Source organism: Sorex araneus, chromosome 7 (genome assembly GCF_027595985.1).
Source record: "Sorex araneus isolate mSorAra2 chromosome 7, mSorAra2.pri, whole genome shotgun sequence".
Lineage (NCBI taxonomy): Eukaryota > Metazoa > Chordata > Mammalia > Eulipotyphla > Soricidae > Sorex > Sorex araneus.
The window spans coordinates 8,110,127-8,121,533 of NC_073308.1; the positions used below are offsets into that span (position 1 = coordinate 8,110,127).

Sequence of the window (11,407 nt, forward strand, 5' to 3'; positions counted from 1 at the left end):
ACTCTCCATGTTGATGCTGCAAATTTCATGATTTCATCTTTTCTAACAACTGCACCTCTGCTGTCTTGTGGCATGGAGATTTTGTCCTGGAAACCAAACACTGGGCCTTGCTTGTGGAAGCTCTTAGTCGCCAGGATTCCATTGGAGTAGGTGAGAGACGGCACCTGCTCCATCTGGCGTGCACCAGTGAAAGTGGCTCAGTCTGGGGCCTGGAGTGATCTCCAGTTCTGTGGTGTCTTCCGGGACTCACTCTGTGTCTCTGGCTTTTGATCTCTTTTGAGATTTATCTATGGGTCTCTGAAATATGGTCAATAAATGAGCTTGTCTAGCGGAGCCAGATGTGGTTTTTGGGCATGGCATTCACACACCTAGCTTTTGGCTGTTTAATTTCTTAGGAAACTTGGTTCCAATGTGCTGGGGTCTGCCCAAAGGCACAGCAGCAATTTTGAGGTGTCAGGAAGCCTGAAGTCACCATCAGGCTGCTGATGCTCTCACCCTGCAGCTACAGGTTGACCTGTTTCTGGCATCATACCCCCGTGGCCAAGATTCTTTGTCAAGGTCCTGGTCAAGCTGCCTATGAGGCTCACATGGACGCACACTTCCTTATACACAAGGAAGGCATGCTTTGTCAATCTTTCCTGTTTCCAGCAGATCACTAGGTCTTGCTCTTTTTTCACCCTGGTGGGGGACAGTATGCAGTGTCAGGGAAATGGAGAAATAGCAAACTTTTTTTTCATACCCGACTATGCTCAGGGCTGATGCCTGACTCAGTACTCAGGGATCCATCCTGGTGGTGCTTGGTGTACTGGAGTTTGAACCTGGATCGTCCCTGAATGAGGCAATCGCCCTACCCTCTGTACTGTCTCTATGGCCTCTTCTTTTTCTCTTTTCTTCATTCAGACAATTTGTATGGAGAAGCTGCTCTCTTCCACTTACCTGAGGACTGAGGGCTGTAGCCTCCCATTCCAGTTGCCTGGGGGTGTGGCCTCCCCTGTGTGACTGCTGAGGGGATAGGCTGGACTGTGTGACAACTGGGAGGGTGTCCTAACTTGTGTGATACCTGAGGGTGTGGCCTCGCCTGTGTAAAGACTAGAGGTGTGGCCACACTTCTCTGTCTCAGGGGGATTTGGCTTTTCTTCCCTGTAGCCTGGGGGTGTGGCCACCCCTCTGTAACGCTGGGGGTGTGGCCCCGCCTGTGTAACGCCTGGGGGTGTGGCCTCCTTTCCAGCAGGGCCTCAGGCTGTGGCCAGCTTCTGGGGCACTTTCATGCTTTTCAGGGGAGGGGGCTCCTTCCTGCAGGAACCCCCTCACAGAGCTGTGTCTGGGGGTGGGGGTGCGGTGGCTGTGACTGAGGGGCTGCTGTCCTAGGCCGACCTCCTAGTGTGGTTTGGTCCCTATTTTCTCTGGAGGGCTCCAGATCTAGCAGTGCATCCCCTCAGCCACCACAGGCCGAGGTCCCGCCCAGGGCGCCTAACGCCTCTGCATGCTCACAGGCCCTGGGCTTTGAGTCCTGTTCACCACCTCTCCTGACCGCTTAGCCTGCAGTGACGCCCCCAGGAGCGCTGGCCCTCCCCGCACAGTGCTCAGCTGGGCCCACAGATGGACCCGTTGGGGCCCGACAGACGCTGTGCTTTTCCCCTCTCTGAGGCAAAGTGGATTTTCTGAGAGCGATTTGGAGATGTGGGCGGGAGGGAGGGAGCGAGAGACACCCTGCTTCTCTTGAAAATGCTCTCGGGAACCCCATTGTGTGCTCGGTTTCTGCCTTTGGTTTTGGGCTCTGAGAAATCATTTCCCAGAATGATCCTTGTGCTTCTCATCCCGGAACCATATGGTGTTTGTTGGATTCCTGAGCATTGCTGGGGGTGGCACCCAAATGACGCTTTGAAAGTTCTTTTTGATGGGTGGTCTCCCACCTGGTGATCACAGGACTTGCTGGTCATTTCTAATTATTCAAGTGCCTGAGGAGCTCAGTGACTGGGCTTGGTGCTTCATGTCATGCTCTTTAGGCCAGCTGGTATGGGGCATACCCACCTGTTCAATGAGGTGAGGTTTGATTCGTCCTGTGAGTGAATCAGATTCTGATGCCTGCACCAGGCAGATGTCATGCTGTGGTTGGTTTGCTTCTTGTCCAGGTCTTAATATTCACAACTTCCGTTTTTCCTTCTTCGTATTTGGTGGTGATACGCAAAGCATGCAGGTGAGATTTGTCTAATAGTCCCAATTGTTATCACTGTCAGAGTTTTTTTTAATGTCTTTGGTTTTCTGGTTTTTTTTCAGTGATCTTTGGGGACATGGTGGCTGCTGCACGTGATGTTTGTCTGAATGGTTGAACGGTGTGGTGGTGCTCAGTTGGGACAGTGGCTCAAATGCTCCTCAGGTCCTGTGATGCTTGGAGACAGCAGGATTCATCCGTTTGTGTGGGTAGGGCACTGAGCTGCAAGGACTGAATATAGATTTCGATATGTGTGAAACATCTGTTCCCGTTTGTGTGCAGGCCAGTGATGCCTAGCAGTGTTCAGATGCTTTCAGTGCCGGGCACCCTTATGTTCACCAGAAATGTGCCATCCTGACTCTTTCTGTCATTAGGTTCTCTTTGGAGTGATGGATGGGCACCTGATGAGCACCAGATCAGAACATCTGAGCTCTAATTAGAGGTAGGACCCCTGCCTTGCTACTGCTACACTTAGGGTAGTTACTATACCCTATACACTTAGGGTAGCTATACACCCAGGGTGCACTACACACTTAGGGTAGTTACTATAATAGAGTGTTACTATAAGAAGATCATGACTGCCCTGTCTTAGGGACTGTCTGAAGGGAGCAGTTCTAAAAGATCATGAAGTGTTCAGTGGAACACTACTTCTAATACTGCATTCATTTTGTAGTGTGAGTGAGCTAAGAATTCACAGTTGTTCACGTGCAGTGGAAAGGCTATAAACTTAACATGTCTGAGGCCCTGTGTGACAGCCTAGGGAATTGTAGATTTACATATTGCTTCCCACTATATTAAGTAATGACTAGTGCTCATCGTCAGATGGAGGGTATGGTGTCCTCACACAGCTCTTTGCCTCTGCACAGCGATTGATGAAGTAGTAGGAGCATACAGATCTGAGAGCACTGGGTGAACACCACCCACAGAAAGATCTAAAGGGGAAATCCATTGAAATGGACTGTGCTGGACATCGTGCCAGTGACCACTTACAGTCAACCCTTGAGCACTTTAACTTGTGTCATGTCTCTGACCATGTGCGTGGGGTTTTGGCAAGCATTACATGCCTCTTATCTAGGTTTTCCTGTCAACCTCCAGAACCCTGACAAGCATGCCTGGCTTGGTGTCACTGTGATCCAACAGAGAACCCCGAGACTGCTCCTACTCCTGCGACAACACTGTTCGCTTCCCGCTGAGATGGTGGTGCCTGAGAGGGAGGTGCTGTGCAGAGGTGAGTTACTCACACACAGGGGTCTGGGGAGGGGAGTATGTGCTGTTTGTACTTAGGAGGAAGTGTGTATGTACATTGGTATTCAGAAGTGTATCATGTCCTATGCACATTTATTCACAATTTGTGGAAAAGGTTTGTTGCTTTCAACTGTGTTCTGACTTTTCAGTTTTTACAATGGGTAACTCATGAATGAACTCTCAGTTTTTATATGGTGGAACATATGTAATCTACTAGATTCAGAGCGTATGTATTGTTCAAGGACCCCTTAGTTGTGGTTCAGGATGGCCGTTTAGGGGGTGGAGTGGGGAGGGGAGTAAGTGCTGTTTGTGGTTAGTAGGAAGTGTGAATGTACATTGGTATTCAGCAATGGGTCTTTGGGGTTCCTGCTCTAGAAAGGTATGCGCATCTTTAATCATTCCCTGCAGATTTCTTTGGATCTACTAACTGGTCAGGTGCTACACTCACTTCACTTGCTTGGAATGATAAGCCACGGAACCATTCTTGTGTTTTTAGAATGTGTTTTTATTCTCACTTAGTGTCACACGCCTCACTTGAATGAGCATGACCTGATGTTACTCTTGGCCGTTTTCATTCCTTTGCACATCTGTTGCTTTATGCATCCTTCTGGTCTCTTTTTTATTTATTTTTTATTTTATTGAATCACCATGTGGAAAATTACAATGCTATCAGGTTTGAGTCTCAGTTATACAATGCTGAAACAACCATCCCTTCACCAGTGCGCATATTCCACCTCAAAAAAAAAACCACCAAAAACTCAGTACACCTTCCATCCCCCCCCCCCGAACTAATAAATTTCACTTTACTTTCTCTTTACTTTGGTTACATTCAATATTTCAACAAAAACCTCACTATTATTGTTAGGAGTTCCCCACTAGAGTCACACCTGTTGTGAAGAGATATGAGGTCGTGCAGCCACAATAGCGGCCATGCGGTTTTGGACTTCTGTATTTTAGCAACTAAGTCCAGGGAAATTTCATCCAGATATGGGAACATTGCAAGCTTGTAACTCTCATCTTTGGTCCTCATAATATGGTGGTCGCCACGCCAGTCACTCCCGGGAAGGTAAAAGGCGAGATAGAGAAATACCTTTCCCCTCCTGGGCAGGCAAGGAGTCGAGGCTCAGTTCTCAGTCTGGAGACAATCTGCAAGGAGCTGCCCATACCAAAAGTAGTTTAGCTGGCCTCTGGAGTCAAGCTTGTGCCGCTGCGGAGAGGCCACACACGTGCGGCCCCCAGGATCACATCTCGGCCACATCCTTCTGTTCTCTTTGCCTGCCAAGTGTTTCTACAGAGCACAGGGAAATATTAATTTTATTTCATATTCTTTGTTTTTAAAATGTTATTAAATCACTGTGAGATAGTTCAAAGCTTTCATGGTTGGGTTACAATCTCAAAATGATCGAACTCCCATCCCTCCACCAGTGCAAATTCCCCACCACCGATATCCCATGTATACCCCCCCCTTTCCCACCCTCCGCCTGTGTCCATGGCAGACAATATTCCCCATACTCTCTCTCTACTTTTGGGCATTATGGCTTGCAACACAGACACTGAGAGGTCATCATGTTTGGTCCATTATCTACTTTCGGCACACATCTCCCATCCCGACTGAGTCCTTCAGCCATTATTTTCTTAGTGATCCCCTCCTTATTTCATCTGTATTTTCCCCTCCATTTATGAAGCAGGCTTCCAGCTATGGGGCAATCCTCCTGGCCCTTGTATCTACTGTCCTTGGGTGTCAGTCTCATGTGATGTTATTCTATACTGCACATGAGTTAGTCCTTCTATGTCTATCCCTCTCTTTCTCACTCATTTCACTTAGCATGATACTGTCCATGTCTATCCATTTACAAGCAAATTTCATGACTTCATCTCTCCTAACAGCTGCATGGTATTCCATTGTGTAGATGTACCAAAGTTTCATTAACCAATCATCTGTTTTAGTTTGTTTCCAGATTTTGGCTATGGTAATCAGTGCTGCAATGAATATATAGGTACAGAGGTCATTTCTATTGTGCTTTTTTGCATCCTCAGGATATATTCCCAGAAGTGGTATTGCAGGGGCATATGGAAACTCAATTTCTAGTTTTTGAAGAACTGTGCATCATTTCATATTCTTGAAGTATGCTTCCATCAGGGCCTGGATCAAGGTTATAGCAGCTAAGACACTTTCCTTTCAGAAGCCCATAATAAGCTTGATCCCTGGCACTCCATAGGGTCCCCTAAGCCATGCTATAGTGGTTCCTGAGCCCTGAGCCAGGAGTAATCCCTGAGTGCTGCCTGGTGTGTCACAAAGAAATGAAACGAAACAGTCACTGTTACCAATATTTGTCATTCATTGACTTACTTTGAAATTGTCTGATGGTCAAGTTGCTCTTCTGAGATTATGGTTGAGTCTTGCAATCCTTTTGTAGCATTCATTGCCTCTCTGAATTCTATGTTTACTTAGAAAACTATCTATCTGAATGGGCAGTCTGCTGTTACATACTAGTCCTATAATTTTCTAACTATGCAGATACTAGAGACGCACAATGGAATCTTGGAACTGATCAGCTAGCTGCAGAGATGCTTCCAGAATTTGCAGTAGGCCACTTTTACCGGGGTACTCCAGATGGGAGCAAGTTCTGTCCCTCCGCCTGCCCCCTAGGAAATCCAGCGGCTGCCATCTTCCAGAACTCAATGAAAAGCCCAGGTATGTGAGAGCAGTAGCGGCAAACACAAGGCCTCACGGGACAGGGGAGGAGCTGGTCCCTCTCCTTCCCGCCGCCAATGGGACTCTGAGGTGACACCCATGAAATGCCCCCGGCTACTTATTAAGATCCTAAAGGACCATGATCCAGAGACACAAACAAACCTCAGAACTGAGCAGCTCACTGCAGAGATCTCTCTAAAACCTACATATTAAAAGTATAGAATTCCAGGAGAGAAGCTGCATGACACTATATGCTATTCATAATAAGCAATACAAAACAAATTGTCTAGCATTGCTTTTTTGTCAGGTTTGAGTGGTGTTGGGAAAATTCCAAATAATAATGGGAGACTGGTGTCTAAATATTCAATGTAATCAAAGTAGAGAGAGAAATTGTCACCACACAGGTAGGGAAAGCATTGGGCTGGGGCAAGGGGAGAAAACTGGGGATTTGGTGGTGGAAAATGTGTAATGGTGGAGGGATGGGTATTTCATCATTGTATGACCATAATTCAAACACAAAAGCTTTGTGACGGTATCTCATGGTGATTCAATAAATAAATAAATAAACAACAGAACAAAACAAAATAAAAAAGCTACTGCAGATACTTTGATGGTAAACTTCATTTTACTACTCACATTTAAGATTATATTACCATGCTCAATAAATAATAGCCCTGTGCTTTAGCTGCATGCATTTCTGCTAGGCACAGCATCATATCAGCTCTACGTTACTGCAAGCTTTAATATAATCATTGAATTTTCCTTTTGTTTTACCAGTCCTAAAGCCCGATAGCAATCTATTTTAGCCTTGTCAAAGGACAACATATGCAGCAGTATATATTGAGCTCCATGAAATGGGAACAATCTTAGTCAAATGATCGTTGACATCCACATAGGTTACTCAGGCCCTTGTTTACCATTAACAAAGGGATGAACTGTGAATCTATATTTTTTTTGCCTTTTTGGGTCACACCTGGCGATACTCAGGGCTGACTCCTGGCTCTGCACTCAGAAATCACACCTGGCGGTGCTCTGTGGACCATATGGGATGCTCGGAATCGAACGCCCAAGTCAAACGCCCTACCTCTGTGCTATCATTCCAGCCCCTGAACTGTGAATCTTGGAGTGGATTTTTCCCCCAAGCTTTTAGAGGACAGCTACTAACTTGGGAACTAACCTTACTGCCGTAAGCAGATTGTAGTTCTCTATCTACCCAAATGTCAGTTCTTGTCAATTGATCCATAGAGATATTGATCTTGGGATTAGCTTTTGCATTTATAATTGCCACGGGGCTATACAAGGCTCATATCCCCACTGCCAAACTTTGGCATGGGAGAGCCAGGTACAAGGCAATTGTTCCAAATCTGAGGAATCATCGCATTCTGTTGCAGCTAAGCCACGAAGTCCTGTAATATAAAGAGAGTCAGCTTCTTACTGCATACAAGCCTGTTTTTTTTAAATTAGCTTATTTTTAATTACAGAGTCATCGTGAGGGTACAGTTACAGATCCATACATCTTTGTGCTCATGTTTCCCCCATACAAAGTTCGATAACCCATCCCTTCACCAGTGCCCATTCTCCACCACCAGTAAACCCAACATCCCTCCCCCCTCCCCAGTCCCGTCTCCCCCCCCCCACCCTGCCACTATGGCAGGGTATTCCCTTTTGTTCTCTCTCTCTGATTAGGTGTTGTGGTTTGCAATAAAGGTGTTGAGTGGCCATTGTGTTCAGTCTCTAGTCTGTATTCAGCCTGCATCACCCTTCCCCCACATGACCTCCGATCACATTTTACTTGGTGGTCCCTTCCCTGAGTTACCCAGAATGAGAGGCCAGCCTCCAAGCCATGGAAACAATCTCCTGGTACTTAATTCTACTATTCTTGGGCGTTAGTCTTATAGTCTATTATTCTATATTCCGCAGATGAGTGCAATCTTTCTATGTCTGTCTCTCTCTTTCTGACTCATTTCACTTAGCATGATACTTTCCATGTTGATCCACTTATATGCAAACGTCATGACCTCATTTTTTCTAACAGCTGCATAGAATTCCATTGTATAGATGTACCAGAGTTTCTTCAACCAGTCATCCGTTCTAGGGCATTCGGGTTTTTTCCAGATTCTGGCTATTGTAAACAGTGCTGCGATGAACATACATGTGCAGATGTCGTTTTGGTTATACTTTTTTGATTCTCTGGGATATATTCCCAGAAGTGGTCTTTCTGGGTCAAATGGGAGCTCCATATCTAATTTTTTGAGAATCGTCCATATTGTTTTCCAGAAGGGCCGAACCAGTCGGCATTCCCACCAGCAGTGTAGAAGGGTCCCTTTCTCCCCACATCCTGTCCAACAGCGGTTGCTTTTGTTCTTTTGGATGTGTGCTAGTCTCTGTGGTGTGAGGTGGCATCTCACGGTTGTTTTGATCTGCATCTCTCTGATGATTAGTCTTGTAGAGCACTTTTTCATGTGCCTTTTGGCCATTCGTATCTCTTCCTTGGTAAAGTTTCTGTTCATTTCTTCGCCCCATTTTTTGATGGGGTTGGATGTTTTCTTCTTGTAGAGTTCAACCAGTGCTTTATATACCATTGATATTAACCCCTTATCTGATGGGTATCGTGTAAATATCCTTTCCCATTCTGTGGATAGTCTTTGTATTCTGGTCACTGTATCTTTTGCGGTGCAGAAGCTTTTTAGTTTAATGTAGTCCCATTTGTTGATCTCTGTTTTTACTAGATTGCTTAGTTCCGTGTCACCTTTGAAGATAACTTTATCTTCAATATCATGGAGGGTTTTGCCGACCTTGTCTTCAATGTACCTTATGGTTTGTGGTCTAATGTTGAGGTCTTTAATCCATTTTGATCTGACTTTTGTGCATGGTGTCAGGTCAAGGTCTAAGTCCATTTTTTTGCATGTGGTTGTCCAGTTGTGCCAGCACGATTTGTTAAAGAGACTTTCCTTGCTCCACTTCACATCTCTTGCTCCCTTATCGAAGATTAGATGATCATACATTTGGGGTTGTGTGTAGGGATATTCCACCCTGTTCCATTGGTCTACGGCTCTGCCTCTGTTCCAGTGCCATGCTGTTTTAATTGTTACTGCTTTGTAGTAAAGTTTGAGGTTGGGGAGGGTGATGCCTCCCATCATCTTTTTCCCAAGAATTGTTTTAGCTATCCTTGGACGTTTGTTGTTCCATATGAATTTTAAGATTGCTTGATCCATTTCTTTGAAGAATGTCATGGGTATCCTTATAGGGATCGCGTTGAATCTATATAATGCTTTGGGGAGTATTGCCATTTTGACAACATTGGTTCTCCCTATCCATGAGCAGGGTATATGTTTCCATTTCCTCATGTCTTCTTTGATTTCATGGAGTAGCGTTTTGTAGTTTTCTTTGTAGAGGTCTTTTACTTCCTTGGTTAAGCTGATTCTGAGGTACTTGATTTTCTGGGGCACGATTTTGAATGGGATTGCTTTTTTCATGACCCTTTCTTCTGCCTCATTGTTTGCATATATGAAGGCCATGGATTTTTGGGTATTGATTTTGTAGCCTGCAACTTTACTGTATAAATCTATTGTTTCTAAGAGTTTCTTAGTAGAGGCTTTAGGCTTCTCTAGATATAGTATCATATCGTCTGCAAATAGTGAGAGTTTGATTTCTTCCTTTCCTATCTGGATGCCCTTAATCTCTTTTTCTTGTCTAATAGCTATCTCAAGTACTTCCAGTACTATATTGAAGAGGAGTGGTGAGAGTGGGCATCCTTGTCTCGTGCCTGAACTGAGAGGAAAGTGTGCCCTTCTAATTTTAAGATTCTAAAGCTGATAGGACCAAGTAATAAAGGGACCACTCAGAATCAGGTAGGATGCCCCTTTTCTTTGAGCCTCTCTCAGTTCTAAGATCAAACAAGTTCTCAGATCATCTTCTTCCATTGTTTGGAATGTAAAGTTCCTTGGAGGGTGGCCAGGGATCATGCTACCCAAAGCCTGAAATAATTTCAGAAAGTCTTCCTTTTCATTTTTAATCCTGGTATATGCATTATATGCATCAGTGCTTGTAGGAGTTGAATATTCTCCCCATGTTTAGAAGCTCTTTTTGCCCCATTCTTACCCTGATTGCCAAATCTCAAGAACACACTCACCCTTGGGGTTTTGCTTACTCTGCTTCAGCAGGGATCCACTGCCTCAGTTCTGGGTACTCCTAGTTTATTGAGGTTTTTTTGTTTGGAGTTGATATCAGCCAGTTCTTACTGTTCCGGTCCCTGTAACAGTGCAGTTGCTAGGCACCTGCACGGCGAACAGGCTTTGAAGGAAGCAGTCATTACCTCAGGATTAAGGAAAGAGACAGAAATAAGAGAAAAATCATGGGGCTATGGGGCTAACATCCTCATGGACTGAGTACATGGATTCAGGTGAACACAGATGCTTTCAAAAGTTCATTCCTCACAATGTAAGATGCACTTTTGAAATCACTCTCTCGCAGGCTGAACACAAGAACAGGTCAATACTCGTTCTCACATCTCTGCTTTTTCCAGTATGCATTAGGTTGTTTGCTCTGAGCCCTTGGCACGTTTGTTTGCTGTGTCCTTTTGATGGCTTGATTGGACATCACACACATAGTTTCTTCTTGCTTCCTGACCTACTGTCCCTCTCTGTCATTCTCTCACACACATGCAAAATTATCCTGTAACACTGTGGCACTAATACTACTTGTCCCCATTCATACTCATGATGGTGCACATTGCTATTAACAGTATTCTACAACTTTTGATTTATATTCCCTCCTTTGGGACCGGGAGTGCTAATGCAGCATGTAGAGCACTTCCTCCCACTTGGCCAGCTGGAATTTAACACGTGGCCTTCTATATGGAAGGATTTATCTTCGACACTGCCAGGATTTGTCACAACATAGAGTTAGGAATAAACCCTGCTTGAGTATTCCCGTCTATGACCCCAGGAACATTCAAGAAAAGACAGTCTTTTGGTTGCCTGCTCATGAGAGGTTATTCAGAGTACCTCAAATTCATGTGATCACGGTTCTGCGTACCTTTTCATTTCTATTGAAGCAGTATCTGAAATTTACTTCTCTGCTCATTTGCTGCATTTGTCTGAAGCACTGAATGAGTCTTATTTTATGTTTTGTTGTCATGAAATACTACTTGGCTCTTTTTTCTTAATCGATATATTTATTTTTTATAAATTTGTTAATTGAATTGGGCTGGAGTGATAGCACAGCAGGTAGGGCATTTGCCTTGCATGGGGCTC

At 44.8% G+C, this 11,407-nt stretch overlaps 1 long non-coding RNA gene across 1 annotated transcript; it reads left to right on the plus strand.

Annotated features, from left to right (window-relative positions):
* The first annotated feature begins 2,522 nt into the window (after positions 1–2,522).
* Positions 2,523–6,146, plus strand: LOC129406617 (uncharacterized). Its single transcript, XR_008631110.1, has 3 exons — positions 2,523–2,654; positions 3,308–3,440; positions 5,976–6,146. It is a non-coding gene; the product is annotated as an uncharacterized LOC129406617 (long non-coding RNA).
* The last annotated feature ends 5,261 nt before the right edge of the window (positions 6,147–11,407 follow it).